This window comes from Pinus tabuliformis, chromosome J (assembly GCF_031772625.1).
Source record: "Pinus tabuliformis cultivar Carrire ecotype Pingquan chromosome J, CPIR1, whole genome shotgun sequence".
Taxonomy (NCBI): domain Eukaryota; kingdom Viridiplantae; phylum Streptophyta; class Pinopsida; order Pinales; family Pinaceae; genus Pinus; species Pinus tabuliformis.
Window position 1 is genome coordinate 40094565 of NC_142295.1, and position 13235 is coordinate 40107799.

The 13235-nt window shown below is 38.8% G+C and overlaps 1 pseudogene; it reads left to right on the forward strand.

Annotated features, from left to right (window-relative positions):
* The first annotated feature begins 447 nt into the window (after positions 1–447).
* The window catches only part of LOC149225361 (mitochondrial outer membrane protein porin of 36 kDa pseudogene), a 52629-nt pseudogene continuing 39841 nt past the window's right edge, over positions 448–13235 (forward strand).

Genomic DNA, 13235 nt, shown 5'->3' on the forward strand with positions numbered 1-13235 from the left:
CCCCCCCGAAGGCTTTTTAAAGTTTAACATTGATGGAGCGTCAAAAAATAACCCTGGAATGGCTGGTTTTGGAGGAGCTCTAAGGGATGAATCAGGAAACATCATCTCCCTCTTCCACTGTCATTTAGGAAGAGCTACCAACAACATGGCGGAACTAATGGCTCTAGAGCAATGCTTATACTTTTTGAAGCAGGACAACTGCCACAAGGTCATGATAGAAGCTGATTCAGAGTTAGTCATCAACGCAGCCAAAAAACGTAGTCATGGCACAGGACCAAAAAAAGTAACAAATCATTGGCGGTTAATAAGGGTGCTCCAAAAAATTCAAATCCATCTTCAAGGACTTCGCACACTCAGATTCAACCAAGTGCGTAGAAAAGCCAACAAATTGGCAGATATCCTGACCAATCAAGGCGTCATCTGTAAGGACATAAGCAATTCTATGAGATGGCGAGAAATGCCACAAAGCCAGCTAAAAGCTCTTTGCCACTCCCAGGCGGAAGAGGACAAAAGAGTGTATCAGCACAGAACCAAGGAAGCCACGACGCAATGAGCAGTTTTTTGCAGAATACTTATGGTTGGTCAGACAGATCAACGGAAGATAGCACGTCAGAGGAGGAATTAGCAGCTTTAATCACCAGTCCGCCGAATAGCCCTGAAGACGGGTGTTGGGTTTACACTATTAGGAGCAGGAATGAGAACAAAAAACGTTCTTGTGGCATCACTTCCCTTTCCTCGCATGGCAGAGTTTCAAAACCACCTCTTGGGCGGTTGTGGTGCGATCGCACCACTTTCCGGCAGATGGTGGTTTCGTTCGTTGGGCAGCGACACCTTTCATCGCTTTCCGCGTGGATGAGGGACGGTCCAGGAAACCACCCTTATCGCACATTAAAATTCTATCAAGTTCGGGTGTGCGATATTCTGCTCCACCGTCGATTTTTCTCTCGTCAGATCAACGCTCAAGATTCAGTGAGGGTTCAGTGGGGTCGGAGGGTTGTATTTTTGCTACATTTTGTAATGTTTGTTTTCTACAGCATAGGTCTTTACTTAAGCTTTGGGAGGCAGAGTTTCTTTAGTGGTTAGAAAGCGGGTTGGCACGGGGTTTTGCCCCGGATCTCTTTTGTTTCGGTACCCGAGAGTGTGTGATGTGGAACTCTTAGAGGTTAGAAAGCTTAGAGACAGTAGAGCACTTTTTTATTGATGATTCTTTGTAAGTATTGTAATTATGTTTGACTTAATGGAAAAAAAGGCACGACTCTTGCTTAAGCAAAAAAAAGAGAATAGGAACATCGAGGATGAAAACCACTTCCTCTTAGAGTGCCCCGCGTATAACCACATTAGATCTCAGTTTCACAATCTTTGTTACAATACTGACATTCCTAGCCTTTTACAATGTCAAAATTATAGTGAGCTCGGGAGGCTTCTCTCCAAGCTTTTTGAGCATAGGAATAAAATCTTAAATCAAAATAAATAATTTGTTTCTTTAGGTCCGATAGACCAATGTTTGGTCTCAGTGGACATTAACCACCACCATCATCATCATCATCAATTATATATTTTTAAAGAATATATACATATATGCCTAGTTTAACTTAAAAATGAAATAAATTTTTTCACCATATTTTTCTGATTAATTTTAATCAAAATTTTAAAAAGATTTTTAAAAATGTAAATATAAGTTATTTAATTTACATAATTCAAATAACTAATAAATTTTTCAATATATATATTTTTTAATCTTAAATCATATAAAATAAGGTTTTGACCGAAATAGCTATATACAATTCTAATTATTACACGTCAAAGGCATATAAATTCCATCTTCCTAATTGATTGTCTACGAAATTTTATTCGAAATTCAGTAACATCTTTTAATGTTTTTGGAGAGTTATTCTGCATTTTATCATTGACATGTACTTTATTTATTAATTTTATGGTTTGTTAATTCAAAAAATGGTTTATAAAAATGATGTGATAAATTTAATTGATTTTTTATGTAAGAAAATTGAAAAATGGTTTAAGATTTAAGGTTATTTAATAATAGTGAAAAAATATTTTTTACTCATTGTTATTTCAAATGGTATGGTTTTTTTTTTAATGAAAATGATGAGTTAATTTGTTTTTTAAGTAGTATAATTTTTTTAAATAAAAATAATGAATTAATTTGTTATGTACAAAATATTATGTAAATAATAACAAAAATAATAAATAAATAAAATGAATTATAAAATAACCAGGTTTGAAATTATTCTTCACCTCGGAAGAAAATGTGTGTTTCTTTTCACTTAGAGCTTGGAGCGACCAATGAGCAAGTAGAATCATATGTCTTGCTTCCAGGGGTGAATCTCGTTATTTCTTGAAGTCCTCACTCCTTGATCACCCTTGCTGATTCAAAGAGTACAATTCAACATTTACAAGATGGCTCTTCTCCTTTGAATCCCAAGTTTAGTTCAATCTTCAAGTGGGTTCGGTTTGGGCTCTCTTCTCTGCTGAAGGTGGTTTTTCTCCATGCGCTGAAGGCCCTAAACTCTTGTGCTAATACCTTCGCTAACCAAGCTGTCCACAGTCACTACGACACCGTTCACATCAATGCTCGCTCATACATTTAACCCATCCCAGGATGAAGCTCACGTCAATATTCGTTATTTGTCAGAGGTCACAAGGTGGTGAGGTGAGCAGAGATGGAATTTGATGGGTTATTTGCATAGGGTAATTTTTCTGTTAAATATGGTTCAAAATTTTATAAATTTGTCAAAAATTTTACGAAAACAACCGTCACTTTATCAAATTTTTATCAAATTTAACAAGTAACTCTCTTTTGAAATTCCAATGGCAGTGAGTGGTTGCATTTCAAACCCACAACGACTAACAAATAGCAAAAATTAGATACATGAATGACATTATTATAACAACCAGCTTTTGGATTTTCCGTGAGGTCAGGACAAGTATTGGTACATGCTCATTCATAGTTGCATTAACAGTGAGATCATGGGTGTCGTCGTGTCCAAGCACGGTAAGTGCTCGTCCTTATGGCGATTGTGGGAGTCTCTTGCCTATCAATGCAATATTTCCAATTCCTCCCCTAAACGTTGTGTGCTTGGTCCTTGTCTTGCTCCCTTCAAGTAATGGTGCACCATGCTTTATCAATTTGAATTGGAAAGTATTCAAGACTCCCTGCATTGCACATCAAGTCGTATTGAGGAGCTCGCAGCCTACATAGAAACATCATTGAACATACCAATTTAACATTGATAACACTTCCATCCATCCACTTGAGGATAAATTGAGTTGGATTCATAGCGAATTGGAAGAGGTTGAGTTGTATAGCTTTCTGATGCCATGTTCCTCCTCTTCCTCTATTCATTCTACTTCTCCTCAACCGGAGCAAAACCCTAGTCTTTCCATACTTAAAGCAACTCAGGTAATAGACCAAGATGCTTTCCACAAAGCTAGTGGTTTTTTTCTCGAGAATAATTAGAATATTGTTTTGTGTATATAATTTTGGGAATTATTTATTATATTTATAAATATAATAAATTCTTAATATACACAGGCTTAAGAATTTATTTTTGTTTAACACAATAAAGTTCAAGCCATAGTTACAAATTTTTTAGATGCAATCCTAATACATGCCATGGCCCAATTTTTTCTTAATAAATTTCCCAATTATAATTAATTAATTTAAATTTAAAAATTTAACAAACTATATATATATATATCCTTTTTATAAACATTAAATGAATAATAATCATTATGTTATACATAGATATATATTCATCTTGAGTTGCATGCTTTTTTTTTTAATTGGCATAAAAATTTTATTAATCAAAAAATATTTTGCAAAACATACATGGATCTCAATCAGTGTCTTCTAAAGGTAGATAACTCTCCTAACCATAACAACTTATTACCATCCTAAGAACAATTTTGTTTCAAAAAACTACTTGTACCATACCTTGAAACTATCTACTTAGACATTACTCAAAAGTTGTATCAAAATTATCCACTAATAAGAGTTATTCTTTGAGTACATATGGATCAAAAGAAAACCCAGTTAAAGGTGAAACAGAGTGACTGAGTGTTGGAAAGGAGTATGAGCCTACCATGATGCACTATGTCAGGTGCTTTGAAAGACACAAAGTCGTAAGGGTGCAATCCATATTGGGGAAAACTTGCCAAAAGCATTAGTCGTTGCAAAGGTAAACTTCTAGTCAGAAGTAACCACTAGACACAAGGGCTCTCCATTTTCTAGAGGGACATAGTTGAGATGGTAGGTAATATTGAACGATGGAGCATTAATCACCACAGGGGTATCAAAGATGTTCCCTGAGTCAGAATCTGAATCTGACACTACATACTTCTCCACCCTTTATAGGCGAACAAGAATATCATCCAAGCAGTACCAAATACTTCTAAGGAGGCCTTTCAAATCCTCTTGACCTGCAAATATCCTATAATGATCCACTTTTTTGTCCCGGATGACCAAATGGAGTAGTGATTCCAACTATTGGTAACTTGCAACAAATGTAGGAACTGCAACTTTCGCTTTCGAAATTTTCCAGGGTCAAGAATCCATTTGTATTCCTAATTTCCAAGTTCAGAGTCTGAAAAATAGGCTTTGTCCCCAAATTCTCGTAATTCCAAATCTTGAATATGCTTTCTAGATTCTGGAGGTATAGTATCAAATAATGTTGCAATAGAGGTCCAGCCAAACAATCGCCTGGAGTGAGAATCACACCTTGAGCCGAAACCTGCCCTACAACTTACCATTCTATGACGATGTGGCATAGTCATGCTAAGAAGTGCACCAGAAAGACAATAAAGATGAAATTCATTATTACCCTGAGGGCTATTGACCAATCGTAAGGTCATGTTCAAAAAAATTAGATATGGTGTACTTCAACAAAGAACTATATCATCACAAAAACCCACAAGACTCAGAACTGGACACAAACCCCAACTTCTTAAAACCCCTCTATATAGGGAGACAAAAGGAATGAAAATTGATGCCATAGAGAGACCTAAAGAAACTCTCGATGGAGGGGACTCAATTGCGTTTTACAATAGACAAAATCAAGAAATAACATTGAGAGAATGGACAAGTAAGTATGGTAGGAATACAAGACAATAAACAGTAATTAAACCAAGACCAAGGATTTCGTGACCTACATTGGACCAACGCAAAGGAAAATCATGGGTAAACGTAAAATGGAAACAATTCCATCTTGAATTAAGGTCCAAAAAGCAAAATATGCTCCATTGTGATTTTGAGAAACCAAGGAAGAATAAGCAATTAAAACCAAATTGAAAAATTGCCAGGGTACTAGACCTCGCACACCAAAACCGGACAATTGAAAGAAATACCTGGGAATTCGAAGTCGTGCAGTGCCAAGGATGGAAGCATGATCATGAGTTCAAAGACCGACCCTAAGGTTGCACTGTGCAAGAACAATATAAAAATCATTGACTAAGAATTCGTTGGATATAAAAAGACTCTCTATCCTCAAATGTTTCCCTCCACCAAGCTTGGATGAAAGGTTGTCGACGCATAGAGGACGTCGTGCCAATCATGTCATAATAAATTGAAACCATAGACCTTATGATGTTATAGAGTACCACATACATTCGCCATCCTTTACATCCCTTCCATTTATAATCACACGAGGAAGCAAGCCCATATGCATTTGGAGGATTATTATTTTTCCCAATTAAATCCAAGGTAGGACAAATGTTTTGTATGGCACTCGTCTTAAGACAAACATTATCCTTGCATTGTTAAATGCCATTAATGCATTGTAGACATGCTACCTCCACTCCCATGGTGGATCTCGTAAGGCCCATTAAAACTCACCTAACCAAAACTGGGCGAGTCAGGTTTATATGCACTGAACATTTGCAAGAAATAATGGTTTCTACCTCCTACCTCCTTCACTTGTTGAGGAGGGAACGCCACCAAAAAATGATATTCTATTCCCATTATACTTACCTTACATGTATCTTCGTTTGAGAGAATGTTGTCCATTGGATGCCACGTTCTCCTCCACCTTGGGTTATGTGCTAGTTGACACCCCCATCAAGGAACCTCCAATAGCTTTCTCCTGTTCTAGAAATGTCATTATTGCTTGATTTTCCACATCACAATCTAGAATATGCCATGGCTTGTCCATGCCTAAACCCTGCATCTGACAACCCAAATTTTGCAAATAGTCTGCCACATTGTTGCCTGCTCGTTTTGTGTGTTCAACTAGGACATAGTCAAAATGTTTCAGACATTCCGCAATATTGGAAACAACTATTTCCAATCACCAACAATGAACAAATATAGAGGCATGTTCTCCATTTAGTATTTGTTTAATACATTGTATCACCACTAGAGAGTCTCCATGAATCTGTATTAACTAATACCCCTGATGAATTGCAATATGGAGTGCTCTTTCCGCTACTAGGAACTCTGAGAGATTTCTTGTTGCAATCTCGCAATTCACCACAAAAGCTTTTGTAGGGATTGAGTTGGCATCACACAATATTCCCCCAAAGCCTACTAGCCTTGGATCCCCTTTCGAAGTACCATCAAACCTTAATTTTATGAAGTTATTAGGGATGGTTGATAATAATAGTTTTCAATTAGTGAGGGTTCTATATGATTCCTTAGTAGAGAAATGGCATTGTTACTATCCAACTGCAGATTTCTTAGAACAATTGTCTCCAACCCATTAGATTCCCAATCCCCCCGTGACCACGTGACCAATAATATAGTCTCCCTCAGATTTTTTAGGATTTTTTTTTCCATCAATTCCGATGTTTTCTCCTTCTTACGAAAATATCTATTATTTCATTCCTTCCATAAATTTCATGAAATGAAGCCAAAGATTAATTTTCATGCTTTATTAACTATGATATTCTTGGTAGTTGTCCATTAGTTGAGTGCAGAAATCATATCCTGGAATTATGGAAATAGGTGGCTAAAGAATTTCATTAAGAGTCCCCATACCTTAGTTGTAGAATTTCTCACTGTAGATCACCTCATAATGCAACATACTAAAGCAAAATACTTGATCTACTTCTACAAACAAACTTGCGGAAGCTTAATCGATTTTGAGCAAGATCAAATAGAATAGATATAACAGAGAATGAGAAAGAAATCACACATGAACACAGAAGAATACTTTGGGGAAAGCCTCAGCTAAAAACCCCGATCTCTGTAATATCACACAAGTGGAAATATGTTCGAATTACACAAAGCTTTAGCTCAAAAGCTATCCAACTCTCAGTAAAATCCTACAATATAGCTCACAGACTGAATAGACACAACATATGCCTTCCCTTAGCCCTCCAAGCCTCCTATTTCCTTGCACAGTTTCTCCTGGGGTCCAATGCTGCCACCTATGTGAATGTTCCATTCACACAACTCATCAAAACCAAAAGTAACTGTGCAATCTCCAAGGAATGAATTCCTTCTGCATGCAAGAGATATCCTCCATGGAATATTCCTACAACTGATAGTACACTGTCCCATCATCTGATCTCAACTGGGTCTCTAACTGAACTGACATGCATGAGTTATTTATGAGAGAATATTCAGTTATCTGAAGTGCTACAGTTACATGCATGCATGCATTAACTAATTGAACTCACAATCGATTCCGCAAACTGTTGGAACTAATCTAACTAGACTTAACTCAGATAATTAAGCTAACTAATTACAACTCAAAGTACAACTCATCCTGATCTCCTTAATCAAGGGATAACTTCCTCAATCAATGGAGAAATTGTTGCATGTCTTCACATAGACTTCATGTTTGATTTCCTACAACTAATTAACTTAGGATGAATTAATTAATTATTTTACAAATAGCTACTAAGATCAAATTCGAATTTTAATTCTCAATTTTAGTTCAGGGACTAACTAAAATTGGAATGTATCCCGAAATGCTATTTAGAGCAGTGCTATTTTTAGCACTTCTATTTTTAGCATTTCTTGTTGCTATTTTCAACACTCCCTCTCAACAAGAAAGGGTTTATCAGTCACCCAAATCCTGTCTCTGTGGAACTCGAACTTGCATTTTGACAATGCCTTAGTCAAACTATCTGCATCCTGTTCCTCAATCGAAACATACAGCAACAACATGATCCTCTTCACCACACAATCTCGAAGATGATGATACTAGATATCAATGTGCTTGGACCTGTCATGAAAATCTAGATTCTCAGAGAGTTTGATACAACTCTGATTATCGCAGTAGATCATAGTTGGATCCATCCTCTGACCAAAAAATCCCACTAGAATCTTCTGCATCCAAATGGCCTAGCATGTTTCCTGACTGGCAGCCATGTATTCAGCCTCTGCTGAGCTAAGTGCAACTGACCTCTGTTTCCAGTTGTACCAAGAAACTGCAGTTGAACCAAGGTTGAAGATTCCTCCAGAAGTACTCTTTCGGTCTGATGGACTCCTTGCCCAATCTGCATCTGTGAAGCCTTGAAGCTTCACTCCCTCTGTTCGTCTGTACCACAATCCATACTGAGATGTGCCTCTGAGGTATCTCAGCACATGCTTCATTTCCTTCCAAAACAACTTGGTAGGTTGAACCATAACTTGACTCAGTTGGTTCACCAAAAAGCATAAGTGTGGTTGTGTGTTCACTAGATACATCAGTGAACCCACAAGCTACCGATAAATAGTAGCAGCTACTACCTCACCTGAAGTAGCATCCTCCTTCCTCCATTTACCAGCTAGAGGAGTTTGCATGGTCTTTCACTTCTCCATGTGGAACCACCTGATTATCTCATTGGTATACTTGCCTTGAGAAACAAACACTTCCCCATACTTCTGTCACACTTCCATGCCTAGAAAGTAGTGCATAAGACCCATGTCCTTGATCTTGAAATCTCTTGCAAGGTCCTCCTGGCAAGACTTGATCAACTGATCATCACCTGTCAAAATCAGATCATCGACATAAAGAACAATGATCAATGGCTTACCTTCTACCATGATGTGGTAAAGGTTCGCATCTGCTTCACTCTTGGTGAAGCCCAACCCGGTGAAATAGTTGTCGATCCTGGTGTACCAAGCATAAGGTGCTTGCTTCAACCCGTACAAAGCCCTCTTGAGTCGGCACACATGCGACTCATGATCGAATGTCACAAAACCTTATGGCTGCTCAATGTACACCTCTTCCTCAATCTTCCCATTGAGGAACGCAGTCTTCACATCCATCTGATGGATCCTCCAACCCATCTGAGCTGATAGTGCCAACATTGATCTAATAAATGAGTACCTTGCTACCGGAGCAAAAGTCTCATCGTAGTCGATCCCCTCGACCTATGAGAAACCATGGGCAACAAACCTTGCCTTATGTTTCTCAACACTGCCGTCAGTTGCCTGCTTTACCTTGTAAAGCCATCGGGAACTCACCACTAACTTGTCTTGAGGTCTTGGGACAACATCCCAAACACAGTTCCAAACGATGGAGTTGTAACTCCTCCACCATTGCATCAACCCAGACTGGTTGCTGCATTGCCTCCTCGAATGAAGAAGGTTCGGACTCTACACACTACCCAACCAGGGCCATGTAACCAATGTACCAATCAGGTGACCTCCTCTGTCTGCGCTGAGAAGATGGTTGTCCCACATTCTCTCACGCATCTAGCATCAACCTGTCATCTTCCCTTGAGCGTTTCCGCCCATCTCTGGAAGACTCAGCATGAGTGGATGTCTCCACTCCCGGATCCTCTGCATGCGACTGCTCCACATCAGTCTAAGGCTCCTCCTCCTTAGGAACTGAAAGTTCCTCCTCTGCATGCAACTTGAGGTCCCTCTCAAGTGATACTCGCATGGCTTTCTGCTCGTCGAAATTCAGATCTCTGTGTACCACTGTCCTCTGACTAGTAGGCAGGAACACCCAATAGTTGTGGGGTGTATATCCCCAACTCAGCTGTTGGATCTAGCTTCTTCCGGGCATCTTTGGTCACATGGCAATAAACAAATGATCCAAAGATCCTGAAGTGACTCACATCTGGTTGCTTCCAGGAAAAGGCCTCCATAGGTGTCTTCATTCCTAGTATAAGGTGCGGGCTTCTGTTCTACAAGTATATTGTTGTATTGCATGCCTCAGCCCACAAATGAAGTGGTAGACTTTGGTCATGCAACATCGCTCGAGCTTCCCCCATAATCGATCTATTCTTCCTTTCAGCCACCCCATTCTGTTGTGGTTTATGGGGTGTCGTCAACTCTCGTTTAATTCCTTTTGCTGTGTAGAAGTCCTTAAACTATTGGGAGACATACTCTCCACCATTGTCGCTACGCAAGGCCCTTATTTTCTTTCCAGATTCTTTTTCTACCAAGGCTTTAAACTCACAAAACCTTGAGAAGGTCTTATCCTTCTTCTGCATAAAGTAGATCCAACATCTACGAGAAAAATCATCAATAAAAATAACATAGTACCTTTCTTTAGCAGTGGAAGCTGTAGAGAATGGTCCACAGACATCTATGTGAACTCGCTCCAGGATTGCTCCAGCTCTACTGTCTCAATCCTGAAAGGAAGATTTCGCATACTTACCTAAGGTACAACCTTTGCATGTATCCATCTGCTCCAGTTTTCCCTTGGGAATTCTAGTAGAAATCTGTTGCATGATCTTCAAGGCCCCATGGTGCAAGTGGCCCAATCTTCTATGCCATAGCTCGCCAACATCTTGGCTCTGCACCAACTCTGCTTTGGAACTAAATGCAACACATTCATCTACCTCTAGCTTGTAGAGATTCTTTACTTGAATCCCAATCCTCTTGATCTATCCAATGATGATATGCCTCAGGAATACCTTTCCTTTACTAAAGACTGCATCATAGCCTTTGTCTTCTAACATAGCCACGGACAGAAGATTCTTCTTCAGACCTGGCACATATTTTACATCAATCAAGGTGAGAGGAGCTCCATGCTCCCTCTGAAACACAACTGTACTTTCACCTAAAACACAGTACTTTCCATCATCACCCATCTCGATCCACATCTGGAGATCCTTCTCCTCCAAGGTACTGAAAAGATTCTTGTCGCCGGTCATGTGGAATGAAGCTCCACTGTCCAGGTACCAAAAACATCCCACCATGGATGAAACCATGCATGCGATGACAGAGAAATCCAACTCGAACTGTGAGGCCAGTGCCTCACCATTTGATCCCTTCGAGGATCCCTTCTTGGATTTCTTCTGTGGACAATTCGTAGCATAATGGCCCACCTCATGACAATGAAAGCATCGTACTTTTGATTTGTCAAACTTCTTCCCACCATGGGAAGAATTGGATTTGGAATGGGATGCCTTCCCTTTCCCTTTCCTCGCCTTACTCGCTAAGGCTAGATTTTCTTCATCATCTTGCTTTGATGAAGATCCATCTCTGGTGCTTCTTCTTATCTTCTCCTACATTAGATCCAACCAAAGTCGTTCCCAATCTGGCAGTTTCTCTCTTCCATTTATCGAGTCTTGGTAGCTATGCCAGCTATTAGGAAGACCGAGGAGAGTAAGACTCACCATGTCATCATCGGCTGTCATGATCCCTACACTTCCAAGCTCATCCCTGCAGTTGGTGAGCTTGTTCAAATACGTAGAGATCGTGTCGCCCTTTTCACACTTGATTTTCCGAAGCTTGTCTTTCAGTGCCAGCTTCCTTTGATCGTTGTTGTTCTGATATAGATCTTTCAATGTTTTCCACATTGAAAATGGTGTCTCCTTCCCATGGAAACTAGAGACTATGTGGTCTTGAACTCCCTCCAGAAGGATTCTCCTCACTCTAGCCACACATTTCTTCCATTCCACCAATTCTGTAGCATTAGTTGTTGTTGGCTTGGGGACTTCTTGATCAATGAAGTCCTTTAGACCGTTGTCCTCTAATACTACTTCCATTTGATCCTTCTAGGCTATATAATTCGAGCTGCCATCAAGGGCATACTCGAGTCTTAAACCGTTGAACGCCATTGGTGAAATTTCAGATGTGATAAGAATTTGAATTCTATAATCAGGAACTTCAAACTTAGAACTTCTCCCTTCTTTGTATATTTTTCTTCGCTTTGATCACCTTTGCTCTGATACCATGTAGAATTTTTTACTGTAGATCACCTGATAGTGCAATATATTAAACCAAAATACTATATTTACTTCTACAAACAAACTTACGAAAGCTTAATCGGTTTTGAGCAAGATCAAATAGAACACATCTAACAGAGAATGAGAAAGCAATCACACATGAACACAGAAGAATACTCTGGGGAAAGACTAGCTAAAAACCTCGATCTCTGTAATATCATACAAGTGGAAATATGTTTGGATTACACAAAGCTTTAGCTCACAAGCTATCCAGCTCTCAGTACAATCCTACAATACAGCTCACAGACTGAATAGACACAACATATGCCTTCCCTCAGCCCTCAAAGCCTCCTATTTCCTTGCGCAGTTTCTCCTGGGTTCCAATGTTGCCACTTGTGTGAATGTTCCATTCACACAACTCATCAAAACCAAAAGTAACTATGCAATCTCCAAGAAATGAATTCCTTCTACATGCAAGAGATATCCTCCATGGAATATTCCTGCAACTGATAGTACACTATCCCATCATCTGATCTCAATTGGGTCTCTGATTGAACTAACATGCATGAGTTATTTATGAGAGAATATTCAGTTATCTGAAGTGCAACAGTGACATGCATGCATGCATTAACTAATTGAACTCACAATCAGTTCCACAAACTGTTGGAACTAATCTAACTGGACTTAACTTAGATAACTGAGCTAACTAATTACAACTCAAAGTACAACCCATCCTGATCTCCTTAATCAAGGGATAACTTCCTCAATCAATGGAGACACTGTTGCATGTCTTCACATAGACATCATGTTTGATTTCCTACAACTAATTAACTCAAGATGAATTAATTAATTATTTTACAAACAGCTCCTAAGATCAAATTCAAATTTTAATTCTCAATTTTAGTTCAGGGACTAACTAAAATTGGAATGTATCCCAAAATGCTATTTATAGAAGTGCTATTTTTAGCACTTATATTTTTAGCATTTCTTGTTGCTATTTTCAACATTAGTGGCAAAGGTACATGAAAGAAATATATGCTATGTTGTTTCATGTGCTACATGATAGAGAAAACAAAGAGAGGGTCCTTCAATTCCTCTTCTTATTATATTCTCCCAAGTTAAAAGACGTCTCCATGCTATTAACCAGAGGAATTTGGAGATAT